This window comes from Idiotropiscis lumnitzeri, chromosome 12, assembly GCF_059441095.1.
Source record: "Idiotropiscis lumnitzeri isolate Australia: NSW breed Sydney's pygmy pipehorse chromosome 12, RoL_Ilum_1.0, whole genome shotgun sequence".
NCBI classification, from domain to species: Eukaryota; Metazoa; Chordata; class Actinopteri; order Syngnathiformes; family Syngnathidae; genus Idiotropiscis; species Idiotropiscis lumnitzeri.
Genome location: NC_142402.1, coordinates 3,180,527 through 3,198,751, shown reverse-complemented (window position 1 = coordinate 3,198,751; position 18,225 = coordinate 3,180,527). Strand labels below are relative to the sequence as shown.

General features: G+C 44.8%; 6 non-coding genes across 6 annotated transcripts; 4 read left to right on the top strand and 2 right to left on the bottom strand.

Annotated features, from left to right (window-relative positions):
- The first annotated feature begins 7,619 nt into the window (after nt 1-7,619).
- On the top strand, nt 7,620-7,691 carry trnap-agg (transfer RNA proline (anticodon AGG)). Its single transcript has one exon. It is a non-coding gene; the product is annotated as a tRNA-Pro (tRNA).
- A 1,185-nt stretch (nt 7,692-8,876) lies between these two features.
- Nucleotides 8,877-8,947, bottom strand: trnag-gcc (transfer RNA glycine (anticodon GCC)). The gene has a single exon. It is a non-coding gene; the product is annotated as a tRNA-Gly (tRNA).
- A 2,033-nt stretch (nt 8,948-10,980) lies between these two features.
- trnap-ugg (transfer RNA proline (anticodon UGG)) lies at nt 10,981-11,052 on the top strand. The gene has a single exon. It is a non-coding gene; the product is annotated as a tRNA-Pro (tRNA).
- A 1,193-nt stretch (nt 11,053-12,245) lies between these two features.
- On the bottom strand, nt 12,246-12,316 carry trnag-gcc (transfer RNA glycine (anticodon GCC)). Its single transcript has one exon. It is a non-coding gene; the product is annotated as a tRNA-Gly (tRNA).
- Nucleotides 12,317-14,362: 2,046 nt separating this feature from the next.
- trnap-ugg (transfer RNA proline (anticodon UGG)) lies at nt 14,363-14,434 on the top strand. Its single transcript has one exon. It is a non-coding gene; the product is annotated as a tRNA-Pro (tRNA).
- A 3,296-nt stretch (nt 14,435-17,730) lies between these two features.
- Nucleotides 17,731-17,802, top strand: trnap-agg (transfer RNA proline (anticodon AGG)). Its single transcript has one exon. It is a non-coding gene; the product is annotated as a tRNA-Pro (tRNA).
- The last annotated feature ends 423 nt before the right edge of the window (nt 17,803-18,225 follow it).

Sequence of the window (18,225 nt, the reverse complement as noted above, 5' to 3'; positions counted from 1 at the left end):
GTGTCCACACCTGAGTGCTCCTTCATTTTGTTACTTAGCGTGCGCAGACCCTCCAATGCCTTGGTAAGGCGACCGTCAGGAGATGTATTGTTGGGAATCAGAGTACAACACTGATCCCCAAAAATACCACACACCCCTCCTCTTTCGGCTAACACCATATCTAAGCTTATTCTGTTCTGGAATGCCATAAGAGACGTGGCAGCCAATTGCTCATGCACTGCCTGGAGTGCTGAGGTGGTAAAATTCGCCAATCGTTGGACATTATAGTGGACATAATTAATCCGGTCCACATTTTTGTTTACTGTAACGAACAGGAAAAGACTCTCCCATCCTGCTGCAATTTGATCCACCAATTTATACTCGTCAGGGATCCCTCTTGGAACTCCAATTGCATCTATATACGTGGGATCTCCTGCATTCAACCATTCTTGCATGTCCGTTCTCTTCCTGTTAAGGAAGGGGATTCTTCCCCATTGTCCAACACCTTCCCACTCCATTTTGGCCAGATCTAAGGCTGTCACACTAACTGGCATGATCAGCGTTACCAGGGCGCACTTACCTGAGGCATTGGTGGGAAGCCTATCGTACAGCACTTTCTCTCCACACCACAGCCAAACATCATCACGAGCGAGAGGGATTCCTACTGGCAAAGACACATTTTCATTACACCATGACTCCTGGATATTTCCAATCCCAGGACCCGTCCCATTTAACTTTTAGGCAGGTGAACTTTTGTTTTGCAACTTGGGTGTCAAAAATAGGCTCTTTCTTTCTTATTCCCACATCATTCCATGGGTGTGTCCAATTAAAAATTGTCACCCAAGTGTTCACCTGTGTCGGTTGTTTACATTTCAGATTTAGCAGTCGTTGTTGTGTCTGTGTCAGCGTCTTACCATCATCTCGCTCTGCTCCATACCATACCATTCCATTACATGCTCCTTTCGCTCCATCACTTCTGTCATCCCGCATCCTATGTTCAAACGCCAACATCGTCCACACAAAGCACACGCCAGCAAGCAAAATAGTCAATAAGTTAAACATTTGCATCGTCATCGTCTTTGTTCAGACTCGAAAGTGTCTGACTTTGATCCAATTCATGCCATCTACACATTCCCTCTCTTGACCTGCCCGTCCGGGCGGTCAACCTCTAAGCTCAACCATGGCGGGCACAAATACTGGGGCCGGGCGCAACTGTGAGCTATGGTACCACTTTTGTCCTGTAGTTCCCAATTGGATGGCGTGTCAGGTTCTAGTCAGAACTCTAAACTGTCCTTATCAGCGAGATTGAGTCCACCTCCGGGAAAGCACCCGGAGGTTGATGTACGGAGCGATGTCCGACTCCGGTGATGCTGAGTTCACTGAGTTCAAATATCTAACTGTGTTCCGAGATTACAAATTAAGCCTCGAGCTAACGCTCCAATTTTGACTGTTAATTGACAAATTTTAAAGCAACACAAATGAAATAGTAACCATTTATGCTTAAAATAAAAAATCCCAAAACTATAATAACGCAGATACCGAATTAAACCTCTATTTTTTTTTTTTTTTTTATGGGAAGAAAAGGTGCTCTACAAGACATAGACAGCTCCAAGACCGCTGCAGTCTTCACCTCCTATTGTCTCATGATTGGCTCAATCCACCTACAGGCTGTGCCCACACTGATTCTGTCAACTGGGGGAGGGGGTAGAGACAGTAAAAACAATCGCGGAGCTGTGGAGCCGAGCCCCAAATCAGTCGGGCCCTGGGTCCACAACACCTCTAGCAGAGACACACACAGAACTACCATTTCCGAGCGACCCTTCCCTGGAAATTTTGAAATTTAGTAATGTCCCCAAAACCAAAGAATTTGTAGTCGGTGCTGAAATATGATCTCCCGATTGTGCAACAACTATGGGGTCTAGATCTCTAGTATGATGACGCTCATCAATATTCAATGCGATTTGTGGCTCGGCGAAAGTAAACAATTCATACCATTTCCGCTGTCCAGGGACAAGGCACGCGTGCGAGGCAACGCCAGTAGACATAACAAATATATAATTCTAACGCAAGATGCACTCATGACTAAATTTGGATGAGTGCATTTTTGATAAATCAAATCATGTTTGTGATCACATGTACAATGTGATATGTCAATTGGTGAATTGAAAGGGTGGCGGTTGCTAAACCACTCAGACCAGAGCAAGAACAGGGCATACCCACCGCGGGAGGATGGGAACCAGGTTTCAGAGCTGCCCTCAAATGTTTCAGTTCAGTTTAGCCACTGGGAAGGAAGAGAGCACGACATATGCTCCCTCCGACGGATGTGCAGAGTCAAGTTCAGTCCCATCCGGGAATGCCACTCGAATTCCAGTGTTCGTTCAGTCAATGGCAGTGACTCAGGCAATCTTGAGAGTCCACATGGCTCAGTGGGGGTTGCGGAAGGAGCTCATAGCTCGCCCCAATATCCAGCACCATCGAAAACTTGTCCATCCACCGTCCCCGGAATGCTAGGACCTGCTAGTCCTCGAACGCTGAAGCTCCGCGGCCCCCTGTCATGGAATGGGGTACGAGCGGGTTTGTGTCAAGTGCGTTGGGAGTGGGTAACGGTGGCGCCCCCTGCGCTGGTGGAGCTCTTTGTGACAGATATGGCACCGGAGGATGGCACATTCCAGAAAGTGGCTCGGCATGGACAGCTCATCACCCAGTGACCCCACACCCCGCAGCAAGAGCACACCCCACTCACAACCCCCGTCTGTAATCACCCATACCTCTTTTACTGCAATCCCAACCTCGTTGACTGGCCTGCTATGGACAGCAGCCAGTCTGCTGTGGCGCTGCGTCACCCGAACCTTGCCCAGAAGCAGCAGAAGTGGAAGGAGCAGCTGCCTCCTTTTTTCTTATCTCTCTTGGCCTTCTAAACCTGCAAGTACAACAATTTTAGTCACGCTCCTTAATCCAATCCCATATATTCCTTTTCTGATGTCGTGCAAAGTTAGGTACAAAATGTGTTCTACTTAGGCCGATTAGCATTATTTCATTCATGGACTATTTCGCCTGATGTCTGCCACTGGAAGGTGCACGCCCTTGTGGACGGCCAACTGGAACAGCTGTGTAATGTCGACATTATTGGATGGGTCACTGCCGGAAGTCTCACTCCATTCATGTCTCGCCCTGGCCACATAGACCAGGCCTGTCTCCCTTTTCCCCACCTGAAAGACACAGCAACATCGACCCCAACGGGCCAGAAATATCTGATGCACGGCACAGCCAATCTCACCTGAGGTGTCCCCATTTAGCTGGTGACCATCATGCTGGTCAGCAGATCTGGCCTCGGCCTCAAGTGAGGATAGTTCCTCTGAAATAAATTTTGTCCCGCCTGTAACTCTGTATAAACCTCTTAGTCTGGTGTCTCCTTTGTAGGAGATTTCAACCAACGTGACCTCCTTACAACGTGTGACCTCTTTACAACATGTCGAATAAACCAATGTTGACCTTTCTGCTATCTTTACAGCTGTGAGAGCTGTTACTAACGCCTCCTTCCCCCTTGGGTAATTACAAATGTCTCATCTTCAAACTTCCTACAAGCACCCAGTATCCTGGCTTCACCCATTTTGTGCCCCTGCTGGGAGACAGAAAGATCCTTGTCACTCTAAATCTGCGCCTGTCTTTTGTTTTCCTAACACTTTTCACATATGGTCAACTAAAGTTGCTTCAACATCCATTTCCCATTTGTTCTTAAATTTGAGGTATTCTATAAGTTCTTCCAAACAGTGTTTTACAATGTCTTAGTCCTAAATACAATGAACTACGTTACAATGGAAAATATCAGAATAACATTCATACATCCAACATGAGACACGTGCTTGAGACCACTTCAGGGTCATTGTTGTCTGAAATATCTCCTCTACAACAACTTACCCTTGCGTTAAGTGAGTAATTTTCCATAAAAACAGTGCCACTAATTCGACATTAACTTCAAGTATCACTGCTGTGGTGCTGTATTATATGGAAAAGTCTAAACAATCCAAGAAAATTTTGCCCTATCCTGGACTGGGTGTGTGTTATCTAGTCGCGCATCCAATGTGAATATATCTTCTATCTCCCTCCTTGTTGAGGAGAACCTCTGGGATGGTAGTGGTGAGGCGCTATTTGAAGCATTCTCTGGCCTTCTGGTCACACTGGTCACATGTCACCTCAAACCTGTGGACAGAACTGGACGAGTGGCACTTGCCAGTGAGAATGAGAAGGGGTAAATTATCTTCCTTCCAAAACTTTCAGTTTTGCATAAATTTTGTGTAATAACGTCAATCAATCATTCACTTGATGCTTGAATTTAATTACTCCAATCTTTCTCCAAAAACAATTTCAAAATCAATACTCGGGAGTGCAATAGGGATTCAGGTTGATCAGGCCTGTCCACCCATCGCATCCTAAGTACTGTAAGGGCTTGCCGGTGACCTCAAACAATTTTCTGTCCTGAGGCCCGTCCCTACAACATTCACTCAAACCACATATGCATACAAACACTTTTCTTTCACACTGTCATTCACCAAACGATACTTTCCAATTCCACACAGAGACCCCTCCCTTGGCGCGTCCGCCTTGATTTCACTGAGATTTGTGCTGGCAGATCCATAATTTTGCCTTAATTTAGCCAGCGTATGCCAAAATTTACAACTGTGGGTCTCTGGATTTTCCCATTCACTCCCCGTGAAGTTGTTTCTCCTCTCCTGGACGCAGCTGACGAAACTGCACCTGTGACATCAAACAGCTCATAGATGCGAATGTTAGCAGTCTGGTATTTATGGAATGATGTCATATCCTCTAAAATTGTCATGTCAGCGTTCGCGTCGTACAGTCAAAAAAAAACATCTGTCTTCCACCTTTGTCACATTTAATACACATCAGTTAATAAATCATCTACAAAACTATTTAGTCCAACTTTAAATTTGGTAAACCAATCTCCAATGGCTAGATATTCCCCTTTCCAAAGATTTTCTTTCAACATGTTCATAGAATACTTCACTTAAAACTTATCCCAAAACCATAATCCCTTTGCTTAAAAAGTTAAATTTTAATAAGATTGTCGCCGCCCTGCTGTTCCTCAGGCATCCCCTGCATGTTTCAGTGTTTAACTTGTGTTCTAATTCCCTGCTAATTTGTATTTATTGTTAGGTTGAATACATATATTTTATCCCGTACCTTACTACACTAGCACTGTAAAAAAAAACTGCTCCACACCTCAATGAGAGGCAGATGCCTGAAGATTAGATCAACGTCTGCAACATCGAGGGGGGGTGCTGAGACACACCTCTGAAACAAAAGGACTGTGACCTTCTTTCGAGAGCACCAAAAGGCATATCTTCCTTTTCAATCAGTTAACGACTGCCATTGATGCCTGTTTTTCCTCTTGTGTCTGAAATGTTTACATGTTCCTGCTGGTGCTTCCCCCCCCGGGGCCAGCACGTGCGTCTCCACACTCCCCTGCTGTTCTCCGCGCACCCTCTCTCTCATTATTCACAGCCTGTTCGATCAATTGTATGGTCGCTGGTGTCATCTGTGAATCGTTATCTTTTGCATCTCAAACCATTCTGCTCCCCCCCCCATTAATGGCGCCGTCGGATCGGGCGGCGGCTCAAACACATACTGTTGCGAGTCTGGCAACTGTGGATAAATGCCTCTCAGACATTCCGTCTTTTCTTCCACTTTTTCAATCACTTCATCCTCTTTCTCTGACTTCCTCCTCCTACTTGGGAACGAGCATCTAACTTCAAAGAGCTGTTAACTCTTTGTTAGAGCACACTCATGATTTTACGATTACACCTATACTCATTGCCTTCTGTAAAATCTTTCTCACTCTTATTTTTTTTCCTTTAATTTTCCAAATTCACTGTAGCCTTACCAAAGCCACTCAACCAATCAAGGTATCAAATCACAAACTACAAAGTCAGGAACCACCTATGCTCTTGCAAAGGTTTCTCATGCTCTCAAAGCTTCCTTCAATTAAGATTTCATAACACCAATCTTTTTCTTTTTCTTCATGTCATTTCCATCTGTGCATTTCATTCCAGTTACTAATTACAGTTACCTTAATAGAAAGACCATCAACTAAAGTATGAAACATAAAATATTTATTTCTTCAATTCCTCCTTACAGCAGACCCTAATTCTTATCCTTTTCATTTGTTCAAGTCACACCTTCTTCAATACTGCCTGTTTCATCATCCTCCTTTCAATGGAGCATTAATTGTTCCTTTCTCTTTTCTTATTGAACTTCCAATCTCTACACTGACACAATTTCTTCTCTTTTCTCTCGCTTTCTTTCTTTCTCTTTTCTTATTTCATCCCTACTTCATGTTTTTCTTCTCTTTTTTATGTTTCATTTTTATGAATTTATCCTTAATCTCCGTGCCACACCCGAGACCACTATCACACTTACTCTCCTTCGCCATCTTGAAATCCACTCATGTGTGTCCCAACCACTTCTTACGCAGAACAATTTTAGCCTTCACATTCACACAGCTTCCACACAGACACGTAAATCCCAGATTTTAAACCGTGTCCCGATACGTAAATCCCAGATTTTATACCGTATCTTAACCACGAATAGTTCCAAACTATTCTAGTAGGTAAATCCCAGATTTCAGACCCTACTAACGTCCACACTGTTACACTTTTTATTTTTTTTTTTAACTATACTACTTTACTTTTGCGCCATTAATTATGCTAGAAGGTAAATCCCAGATTTTACACCCTAATAGCGTCCAACACTTTTACGCTTACTACGTTCCGCTCCTCCTTCCTCTTATAATTTAGCGTTGCCAATGTGCAGAATTTGAAAGGGTTCTGCTTACCTTGTTTCACTGTGGGCCCAAGAGGAAAGATGGTCGGATGTGTGGCTCTTTTATACTTTATCCTTTCTCAGGTCGTCACCTGGTGTGGACGTGCGAGACCCAGTCTCATGTGGTTTTTCTCGAAGTTCCAAACTTCTTTTACCTCTCATGCATCACGTCAGGCGTCACCATAAATTGTTGGAATTTATCTTTAAATCAATGTTAGAATTTAATTTTAAACCAATGCAAACTCAAATTAATAATCTGACTCCAATTTGTGACTTTACCCAACTCTCACTCATCCAACAATATGCGCGCTCGTTCTGCAATAGAAAGGTATCAGGAAGCCGGCATTTTCACACACGAGTGGATTTATTCCTAACACACAAATCTACAACTTGAGTTTGGGTCCCTCTCAATACAGCTCTCTCTGTCTTCGCTGTTCAGCATTAATTTATAGACACAATATGCAAATGACACAGAGACAAAGGCATCCTGGCATGATTCTATTGGCTATGTGTATGCTGCAGTTAACTTTAGCTTGCTTCTCTTGGTCTTTCTTCAAGTGGTGGCCCCTCCTGCTTGTGGCTGAAGGGTCCAGTTTCTTGTGCATCCCTTCCCCCTCGAGGTATCTGTCTGCGCCAGGCACCGACCTAAAACCTCCCAAACCTCACATTCTTTCACTTTCTTTTTCCAACTTCACCAGCCACACACACAGCATTCCACAGAATAACAGTGACACAAGATGCAGGACATCGAATAAAATTAGCCAGGTTTAAACTCTTCCACTCCTTTACCAGCTAAACGTGGCTCGTTGGTCTAGGGGTATGATTCTCGCTTAGGGTGCGAGAGGTCCCGGGTTCAAATCCCGGACGAGCCCATCTCAGTGTCTGTATGGTCGCTTAGTCAACTTACAATTTTGATGCAAATCTATACAGGGAGATGGTGGAAAAACTAACATGAAACAACAAAACTGAGACTGTACCCCGAGTACTCCCAAAAAAATGCTTGAGTTCCTTATAATTTCAATAACCTTGGTCCAATCGCGCATTTTTTTCAAAAATCTTGGAAATGACATTAGCTACCTAGCTACAGTCCAAAATCAGCTCCTACAACCTCTTAGAACATTTCTACTCTAGTTTCCACCCCTCCACAGTACAGAAACAACACTGATCAAAATCACCGGCAACCGACTCTGGCCTAATCACCATTCTCACCCTCTTTGATCTGATAGCAGCTTGCGATACAATTTCTAAAACCATCCTCCTGAACAGACTCCATGACATTCTTTATCTATACCCTACCTCTTGTCAAGATATTTCACAAACTAAACCTACACTCCCACTGTTATGCAGATGACACTCAGCTCTACCTCTCCACATAATCAACTGCCATTATTCCGGGTTCCTCCATTTATTGACTGCTTCCCCAAAATGTATTATTGGTTCTCATCCAATTTTCTGCAACTTAACAATGATAAAACTGAAATCCTACAGATAGGTACGAAGTCCACTCAAGCCAAAAGTGACAGTTTTTCCCATGACACTTGACAATACCTCAGTTTCCCCCTCTGGTCAGGTTAAGACTCGGGGTATCATCCACTCTCTCCTTTTCATCAGAATTAAATGAAAATCCCCCATCTGCATACTTTCTACTTTATAGAATAATCGTCCTACGTCCCCGTCCATCAGTATCCTTTTAAAGCACGTCCAACCTTGTATTTGATCAGTCCCATTAACAGAACTTGCAATAATTTACTGCAACTAAAAAAAAAACCCTCCTGATTAAAAGCAACAATTGCTAAAATTTGGCAAAAAAGTGGATTTGTAAAAACATCAGCAGGTTCTGACAAATAGCCTCGGGTCTCCACATTAGAAAATGGAATGTTATTGATATTCTAAAAATTGGTAGACAGTTTTGTATCCCCGCCCCCAATAATGAGGGTGACCGCAGACATAGTTGTTATGACACAAGGCATATTCGCAGGTGAGAACAGACCAGGGATGGCGCTGCCTGACAACACATTATGATAGCAATTGACGCGTAACCACACAGCCTAACATATTGCATTGGCCGGGAATTGAACTCGGGCCTCACGCATGGCAAGCGAGAATTCTACCACTGAACAACCAATGCTTTGTACTTCTTGTCCAATAGAATAGAGACGTCCACCATAGAAAACGTTTTATCTGGCCCTGATAATGCATGTTTTTTCCTTCTTAAAATGTAGCGTTCTTGCCATGTATGCAATGCATCAAGTGAACGATACATTTCTTTAACGGTAAGATCACTCTGCAGAAACGATTAAATACTGGAAGATGCACGAACGATCCCCAACAATACATTGCGATAATACGCGCCTGTATTAATACATTGAGAAAACCCTAATTACGTTTGATAATGTTAGTGAGAAACCAAATTTGAGTATTATGAGACTAAGCTGTGGCGATTCTGATAGTTGGAACACCACCACTTGACTTTAATTATGACTACAATCAATAAAGTTAACTGATTTCGATACTTTGTGGTAAGCACTTTGGCTCGTTGGACTACGGGTATACAGTAATACCCCGGTTATCGCGGTTAATGGGGACCGAGACCACCCGCGAAAACTGAAAATCCGCGAATTAGCGGCGCACATTCAAAAATGCTTAAATAAAAAAAAAAATATATATATATATATATATATATATATGTGGGTAGAGAGAGAGAGAGTGAAATTCATGTTATAACAAAAAAAAAAAAATTATTATTAAAACTTATTTTTTATTCCCCAGCCATTATTTTCGTATTTATTCAATTACTTCTTTTTGTATTTATTTAATTACTTCGACTTTTACCTGCTGGTACGCCGTCCGGTGTGCCCTGTGAATGTTATGATCCTCCAGCAGAGCTGGAGGAATGAGCAGGACTCTCCAAACGCAGACACGGGAAAAAAGGTGGTGATACAAAGATATTTATTATAATCACAATATAGTCAGTGTAATCAGCGTGTCTCGCAGCAGCTGACGGCATGGCGCGAGAAGATCGCTGGAGGAACGCCCACACAGCTGAAAAAACAAAAACACACGCGGCATGACAGGCACGGATCATGACAGTGAAATGAAAGGTGGCATTCTTCATTTATTTATTTATTCATTCATAACTGACAGCCTCACGCTCCGCTCCTGCCCGGGCGGAAGAGGTGCTCCTATTCGGCTTAACTGTGACACACGCCCGCCCTCCTCCTCCGGAGCTTCCGTTCGGTTAAACTGAGGGGCCGCTTGGAACCGCCCGTGCCCGGGGAAGGTGCTCCTCTTCGGCTTACTGTGACGCGAGCATGCCCTCCGCCTCCGGAGCTTCCATTCGGTTAAACTTAGGGGCCGCTTGGAACCGCCCGTGCCCGGGGAAGGTGCTCCTCTACGGCTTACTGTGACGCGAGCATGCCCTCCTCCTCCGGAGCTTCCATTCGGTTAAACTTAGGGGCCGCTTGGAACCGCCCGTGCCCGGGGAAGGTGCTCCTCTACGGCTTACTGTGACGCGAGCATGCCCTCCTCCTCCGGAGCTTCCATTCGGTTAAACTTAGGGGCCGATTGACACCGCCCGTGCTCGGGGAAGGTGCTCCTCTACGGCTTAACTGCCACGCACGCCGGCCGGAACTCTGGTACGGTCCGAACCGCGCGAAACGTCGCCACCAATCGTGTCCGGGGGAACTTGCTCTTCTTCGTCCACTCTCTTCTTCGTCCACTCTCCTCTTCGGCGCACGCCGGCCGTATAACCGCTCCAGCGCCCTCTCGTGCCGCTCGGCGAAACTACAATGCCCCCGAATATTTTTTAGACCCGCGAAGCACTGAAGCCGCGAAAGGTGAACCGCGAAGTAGCGGGGTATTACTGTAATTCTCACTGAGGACCCTCTTTCAAATCCAAAACAAGACCATCATTACACTGGATTACTTTGAGTTCACCTGAATCTTCCGTACTGATAGGAATGGTTCTTCGCTGGTACGAGCATGTCATCAATTGGAGGTGGCTCATTGGGCTCTGGGTATGGTTGTGAGTGGTTTCTCGTTCAAATCCAAACAGGTTCTTAGTGTAAATTCAGGGTTGGTTGGGAGAGGTTCCAGGTTCAAATCCGGGGTCTTAGTGTCGATGAAGGCTTGCGGCCAACAGGCAGTTAACTAGTTAAACGTGGCTCGTTGGTCTAGGGGTATGATTCTCGCTTTGGGTGCGAGAGGTCCCGGGTTCAAATCCCGGACGAGCCCATCTCAGTGTCGGTATGGTCGCCCAGTCTCTTAGTCAACTTATAATTTTGATGCAAATCTATACAGGGAGATGCTGGAAAAACTAACATGAAACAACAAAACTGAGACTGTACCCCGAATACTCCCAAAAAAATGCTTGAGTTCCTTATAATTTCAATAACCTTGGTCCAATCGCACATTTTTTTCAAAAATATTGGAAATGACATTAGGTACCTAGCTACAGTCCAAAATCAGCTCCTACAACCTCTTAGAACATTTCTACTCTAGTTTCCACCCCTCCACAGTACAGAAACAACACTGATCAAAATCACCGGCAACCGACTCTGGCCTAATCACCATTCTCACCCTCTTTGATCTGATAGCAGCTTGCGATACAATTTCTAAAACCATCCTCCTGAACAGACTCCATGACATTCTTTATCTATACCCTACCTCTTGTCAAGATATTTCACAAACTAAACCTACACTCCCACTGTTATGCAGATGACACTCAGCTCTACCTCTCCACATAATCAACTGCCATTATTCCGGGTTCCTCCATTTATTGACTGCTTCCCCGAAATGTATTATTGGTTCTCATCCAATTTTCTGCAACTTAACAATGATAAAACTGAAATCCTACAGATAGGTACGAAGTCCACTCAAGCCAAAAGTGACAGTTTTTCCCATGACACTTGACAATACCTCAGTTTCCCCCTCTGGTCAGGTTAAGACTCGGGGTATCATCCACTCTCTCCTTTTCATCAGAATTAAATGAAAATCCCCGATCTGCATACTTTCTACTTTATAGAATAATCGTCCTACGTCCCCGTCCATCAGTATCCTTTTAAAGCACGTCCAACCTTGTATTTGATCAGTCCCATTAACAGAACTTGCAATAATTTACTGCAACTAAAAAAAAAACCCTCCTGATTAAAAGCAACAATTGCTAAAATTTGGCCAAAAAGTGGATTTGTAAAAACATCAGCAGGTTCTGACAAATAGCCTCGGGTCTCCACATTAGAAAATGGAATGTTATTGATATTCTAAAAATTGGTAGACAGTTTTGTATCCCCGCCCCCAATAATGAGGGTGACCGCAGACATAGTTGTTATGACACAAGGCATATTCGCAGGTGAGAACAGACCAGGGATGGCGCTGCCTGACAACACATTATGATAGCAATTGACGCGTAACCACGCAGCCTAACATATTGCATTGGCCGGGAATTGAACTCGGGCCTCACGCATGGCAAGCGAGAATTCTACCACTGAACAACCAATGCTTTGTACTTCTAGTCCAATAGAATAGAGACGTCCACCATAGAAAACGTTTTATCTGGCCCTGATAATGCATGTTTTATCCTTCTTAAAATGTAGCGTTCTTGCCATGTATGCAATGCATCAAGTGAACGATACATTTCTTTAACGGTAAGATCACTCTGCAGAAACGATTAAATACTGGAAGATGCACGAACGATCCCCAACAATACATTGCGATAATACGCGCCTGTATTAATACATTGAGAAAACCCTAATTACGTTTGATAATGTTACAGTGAGAAACCAAATTTGAGTATTATGAGACTAAGCTGTGGCGATTCTGATAGTTGGAACACCACCACTTGACTTTAATTATGACTACAATCAATAAAGTTAACTGATTTCGATACTTTGTGGCAAGCACTTTGGCTCGTTGGACTACGGGTATACAGTAATACCCCGGTTATCGCGGTTAATGGGGACCGAGACCACCCGCGAAAACTGAAAATCCGCGAATTAGCGGCGCACCTTCAAAAATGCTTAAATAAAAAAAAAAATATATATATATATATATATATATATATATATATATATATATGGGTAGAGAGAGAGAGAGTGAAATTCATGTTATAACAAAAAAAAAAAAATATTATTAAAACTTATTTTTTATTCCCCAGCCATTATTTTCGTATTTATTCAATTACTTCTTTTTGTATTTATTTAATTACTTCGACTTTTACCTGCTGGTACGCCGTCCGGTGTGCCCTGTGAATGTTATGATCCTCCAGCAGAGCTGGAGGATTGAGCAGGACTCTCCAAACGCAGACACGGGAAAAAAGGTGGTGATACAAAGATATTTATTATAATCACAATATAGTCAGTGTAATCAGCGTGTCTCGCAGCAGCTGACGGCATGGCGCGAGAAGATCGCTGGAGGAACGCCCACACAGCTGAAAAAACAAAAACACACGCGGCATGACAGGCACGGATCATGACAGTGAAATGAAAGGTGGCATTCTTCATTTATTTATTTATTCATTCATAACTGACAGCCTCACGCTCCGCTCCTGCCCGGGCGGAAGAGGTGCTCCTATTCGGCTTAACTGTGACACACGCCCGCCCTCCTCCTCCGGAGCTTCCGTTCGGTTAAACTTAGGGGCCGCTTGGAACCGCCCGTGCCCGGGGAAGGTGCTCCTCTTCGGCTTACTGTGACGCGAGCATGCCCTCCGCCTCCGGAGCTTCCATTCGGTTAAACTTAGGGGCCGCTTGGAACCGCCCGTGCCCGGGGAAGGTGCTCCTCTACGGCTTACTGTGACGCGAGCATGCCCTCCTCCTCCGGAGCTTCCATTCGGTTAAACTTAGGGGCCGCTTGGAACCGCCCGTGCCCGGGGAAGGTGCTCCTCTACGGCTTACTGTGACGCGAGCATGCCCTCCTCCTCCGGAGCTTCCATTCGGTTAAACTTAGGGGCCGATTGACACCGCCCGTGCTCGGGGAAGGTGCTCCTCTACGGCTTAACTGCCACGCACGCCGGCCGGAACTCTGGTACGGTCCGAACCGCGCGAAACGTCGCCACCAATCGTGTCCGGGGGAACTTGCTCTTCTTCGTCCACTCTCTTCTTCGTCCACTCTCCTCTTCGGCGCACGCCGGCCGTATAACCGCTCCAGCGCCCTCTCGTGCCGCTCGGCGAAACTACAATGCCCCCGAATATTTTTTAGACCCGCGAAGCACTGAAGCCGCGAAAGGTGAACCGCGAAGTAGCGGGGTATTACTGTAATTCTCACTGAGGACCCTCTTTCAAATCCAAAACAAGACCATCATTACACTGGATTACTTTGAGTTCACCTGAATCTTCCGTACTGATAGGAATGGTTCTTCGCTGGTACGAGCATGTCATCAATTGGAGGTGGCTCATTGGGCTCTGGGTATGGTTGTGAGTGGTTTCTCGTTCAAATCCAAACAGGTTCTTAGTGTAAATTCAGGGTTGGTTGGGAGAGGTTCCAGGTTCAAATCCGGGGTCTTAGTGTCGATGAAGGCTTGCGGCCAACAGGCAGTTAACTAGTTAAACGTGGCTCGTTGGTCTAGGGGTATGATTCTCGCTTTGGGTGCGAGAGGTCCCGGGTTCAAATCCCGGACGAGCCCATCTCAGTGTCGGTATGGTCGCCCAGTCTCTTAGTCAACTTAAAATTTTGATGCAAATCTATACAGGGAGATGCTGGAAAAACTAACACGAAACAACAAAACTGAGACTGTACCCCGAATACTCCCAAAAAAATGCTTGAGTTCCTTATAATTTCAATAACCTTGGTCCAATCGCACATTTTTTTCAAAAATATTGGAAATGACATTAGGTACCTAGCTACAGTCCAAAATCAGCTCCTACAACCTCTTAGAACATTTCTACTCTAGTTTCCACCCCTCCACAGTACAGAAACAACACTGATCAAAATCACCGGCAACCGACTCTGGCCTAATCACCATTCTCACCCTCTTTGATCTGATAGCAGCTTGCGATACAATTTCTAAAACCATCCTCCTGAACAGACTCCATGACATTCTTTATCTATACCCTACCTCTTGTCAAGATATTTCACAAACTAAACCTACACTCCCACTGTTATGCAGATGACACTCAGCTCTACCTCTCCACATAATCAACTGCCATTATTCCGGGTTCCTCCATTTATTGACTGCTTCCCCGAAATGTATTATTGGTTCTCATCCAATTTTCTGCAACTTAACAATGATAAAACTGAAATCCTACAGATAGGTACGAAGTCCACTCAAGCCAAAAGTGACAGTTTTTCCCATGACACTTGACAATACCTCAGTTTCCCCCTCTGGTCAGGTTAAGACTCGGGGTATCATCCACTCTCTCCTTTTCATCAGAATTAAATGAAAATCCCCGATCTGCATACTTTCTACTTTATAGAATAATCGTCCTACGTCCCCGTCCATCAGTATCCTTTTAAAGCACGTCCAACCTTGTATTTGATCAGTCCCATTAACAGAACTTGCAATAATTTACTGCAACTAAAAAAAAAACCCTCCTGATTAAAAGCAACAATTGCTAAAATTTGGCCAAAAAGTGGATTTGTAAAAACATCAGCAGGTTCTGACAAATAGCCTCGGGTCTCCACATTAGAAAATGGAATGTTATTGATATTCTAAAAATTGGTAGACAGTTTTGTATCCCCGCCCCCAATAATGAGGGTGACCGCAGACATAGTTGTTATGACACAAGGCATATTCGCAGGTGAGAACAGACCAGGGATGGCGCTGCCTGACAACACATTATGATAGCAATTGACGCGTAACCACACAGCCTAACATATTGCATTGGCCGGGAATTGAACTCGGGCCTCACGCATGGCAAGCAAGAATTCTACCACTGAACAACCAATGCTTTGTACTTCTTGTCCAATAGAATAGAGACGTCCACCATAGAAAACGTTTTATCTGGCCCTGATAATGCATGTTTTTTCCTTCTTAAAATGTAGCGTTCTTGCCATGTATGCAATGCATCAAGTGAACGATACATTTCTTTAACGGTAAGATCACTCTGCAGAAACGATTAAATACTGGAAGATGCACGAACGATCCCCAACAATACATTGCGATAATACGCGCCTGTATTAATACATTGAGAAAACCCTAATTACGTTTGATAATGTTACAGTGAGAAACCAAATTTGAGTATTATGAGACTAAGCTGTGGCGATTCTGATAGTTGGAACACCACCACTTGACTTTAATTATGACTACAATCAATAAAGTTAACTGATTTCGATACTTTGTGGCAAGCACTTTGGCTCGTTGGACTACGGGTATACAGTAATACCCCGGTTATCGCGGTTAATGGGGACCGAGACCACCCGCGAAAACTGAAAATCCGCGAATTAGCGGCGCACATTCAAAAATGCTTAAATAAAAAAAAAATATATATATATATATATATATATATGTGGGTAGAGAGAGAGAGAGTGAAATTCATGTTATAACAAAAAAAAAAAAATTATTATTAAAACTTATTTTTTATTCCCCAGCCATTATTTTCGTATATATTCAATTACTTCTTTTTGTATTTATTTAATTACTTCGACTTTTACCTGCTGGTACGCCGTCCGGTGTGCCCTGTGAATGTTATGATCCTCCAGCAGAGCTGGAGGAATGAGCAGGACTCTCCAAACGCAGACACGGGAAAAAAGGTGGTGATACAAAGATATTTATTATAATCACAATATAGTCAGTGTAATCAGCGTGTCTCGCAGCAGCTGACGGCATGGCGCGAGAAGATCGCTGGAGGAACGCCCACACAGCTGAAAAAACAAAAACACACGCGGCATGACAGGCACGGATCATGACAGTGAAATGAAAGGTGGCATTCTTCATTTATTTATTTATTCATTCATAACTGACAGCCTCACGCTCCGCTCCTGCTCGGGCGGAAGAGGTGCTCCTATTCGGCTTAACTGTGACACACGCCCGCCCTCCTCCTCCGGAGCTTCCATTCGGTTAAACTTAGGGGCCGCTTGGAACCGCCCGTTCCCGGGGAAGGTGCTCCTCTTCGGCTTACTGTGACGCGAGCATGCCCTCCTCCTCCGGAGCTTCCATTCGGTTAAACTTAGGGGCCGCTTGGAACCGCCCGTGCCCGGGGAAGGTGCTCCTCTACGGCTTACTGTGACGCGAGCATGCCCTCCTCCTCCGGAGCTTCCATTCGGTTAAACTTAGGGGCCGCTTGGAACCGCCCGTGCCCGGGGAAGGTGCTCCTCTACGGCTTACTGTGACGCGAGCATGCCCTCCTCCTCCGGAGCTTCCATTCGGTTAAACTTAGGGGCCGATTGACACCGCCCGTGCTCGGGGAAGGTGCTCCTCTACGGCTTAACTGCCACGCACGCCGGCCAGAACTCTGGTACGGTCCGAACCGTGCGAAACGTCGCCACCAATCGTGTCCGGGGGAAATTGCTCTTCTTCGTCCACTCTCTTCTTCGTCCACTCTCCTCTTCGGCGCACGCCGGCCGTCTAACCGCTCCAGCGCCCCCTCGTGCCGCTCGGCGAAACTACAATGCCGCAGAATATTTTTTAGACCCGCGAAGCACTGAAGTCGCAAAAGGTGAACCGCGAAGTAGCGGCGTATTACTGTAATTCTCACTGAGGACCCTCTTTCAAATCCAAAACAAGACCATCATTACACTGGATTACTTTGAGTTCACCTGAATCTTCCGTACTGATAGGAATGGTTCTTCGCTGGTACGAGCATGTCATCAATTGGAGGTGGCTCATTTGGCTCTGGGTATGGTTGTGAGTGGTTTCTCGTTCAAATCCAAACAGGTTCTTAGTGTAAATTCAGGGTTGGTTGGGAGAGGTTCCAGGTTCAAATCCGGGGTCTTAGTGTCGATGAAGGCTTGCGGCCAACAGTCAGTTACCCAGCTAAACGTGGCTCGTTGGTCTAGGGGTATGATTCTCGCTTAGGGTGCGAGAGCTCCCGGGTTCAAATCCCGGACGAGCCCATCTCAGTGTCTGTATGGTCGCCCAGTCGCTTAGTCAACTTATAATTTCAATGCAAACCTATACAAGGAGATGGTGGAAAACTAACATGAAACAACAAAACTGAGACTGTACCCCGAGTACTCCCAAAAAAATGCTTGAGTTCCTTATAATTTCAATAACCTTGGTCCAAACGCGCATTTTTTTCAAAAATCTTGGAAATGACATTAGCTACCTAGCTACAGTCCAAAATCAGCTCCTACAACCTCTTAGAACATTTCTACTCTAGTTTCCACCCCTCCACGGTACAGAAACAACACTGATCAAAATCACCGGCAACCGACTCTGGCCTAATCACCATTCTCACCCTCTTTGATCTGATATCAGCTTGCGATACAATTTCTAAAACCATCCTCCTGAACAGACTCCAAGACATTCTTTATCTA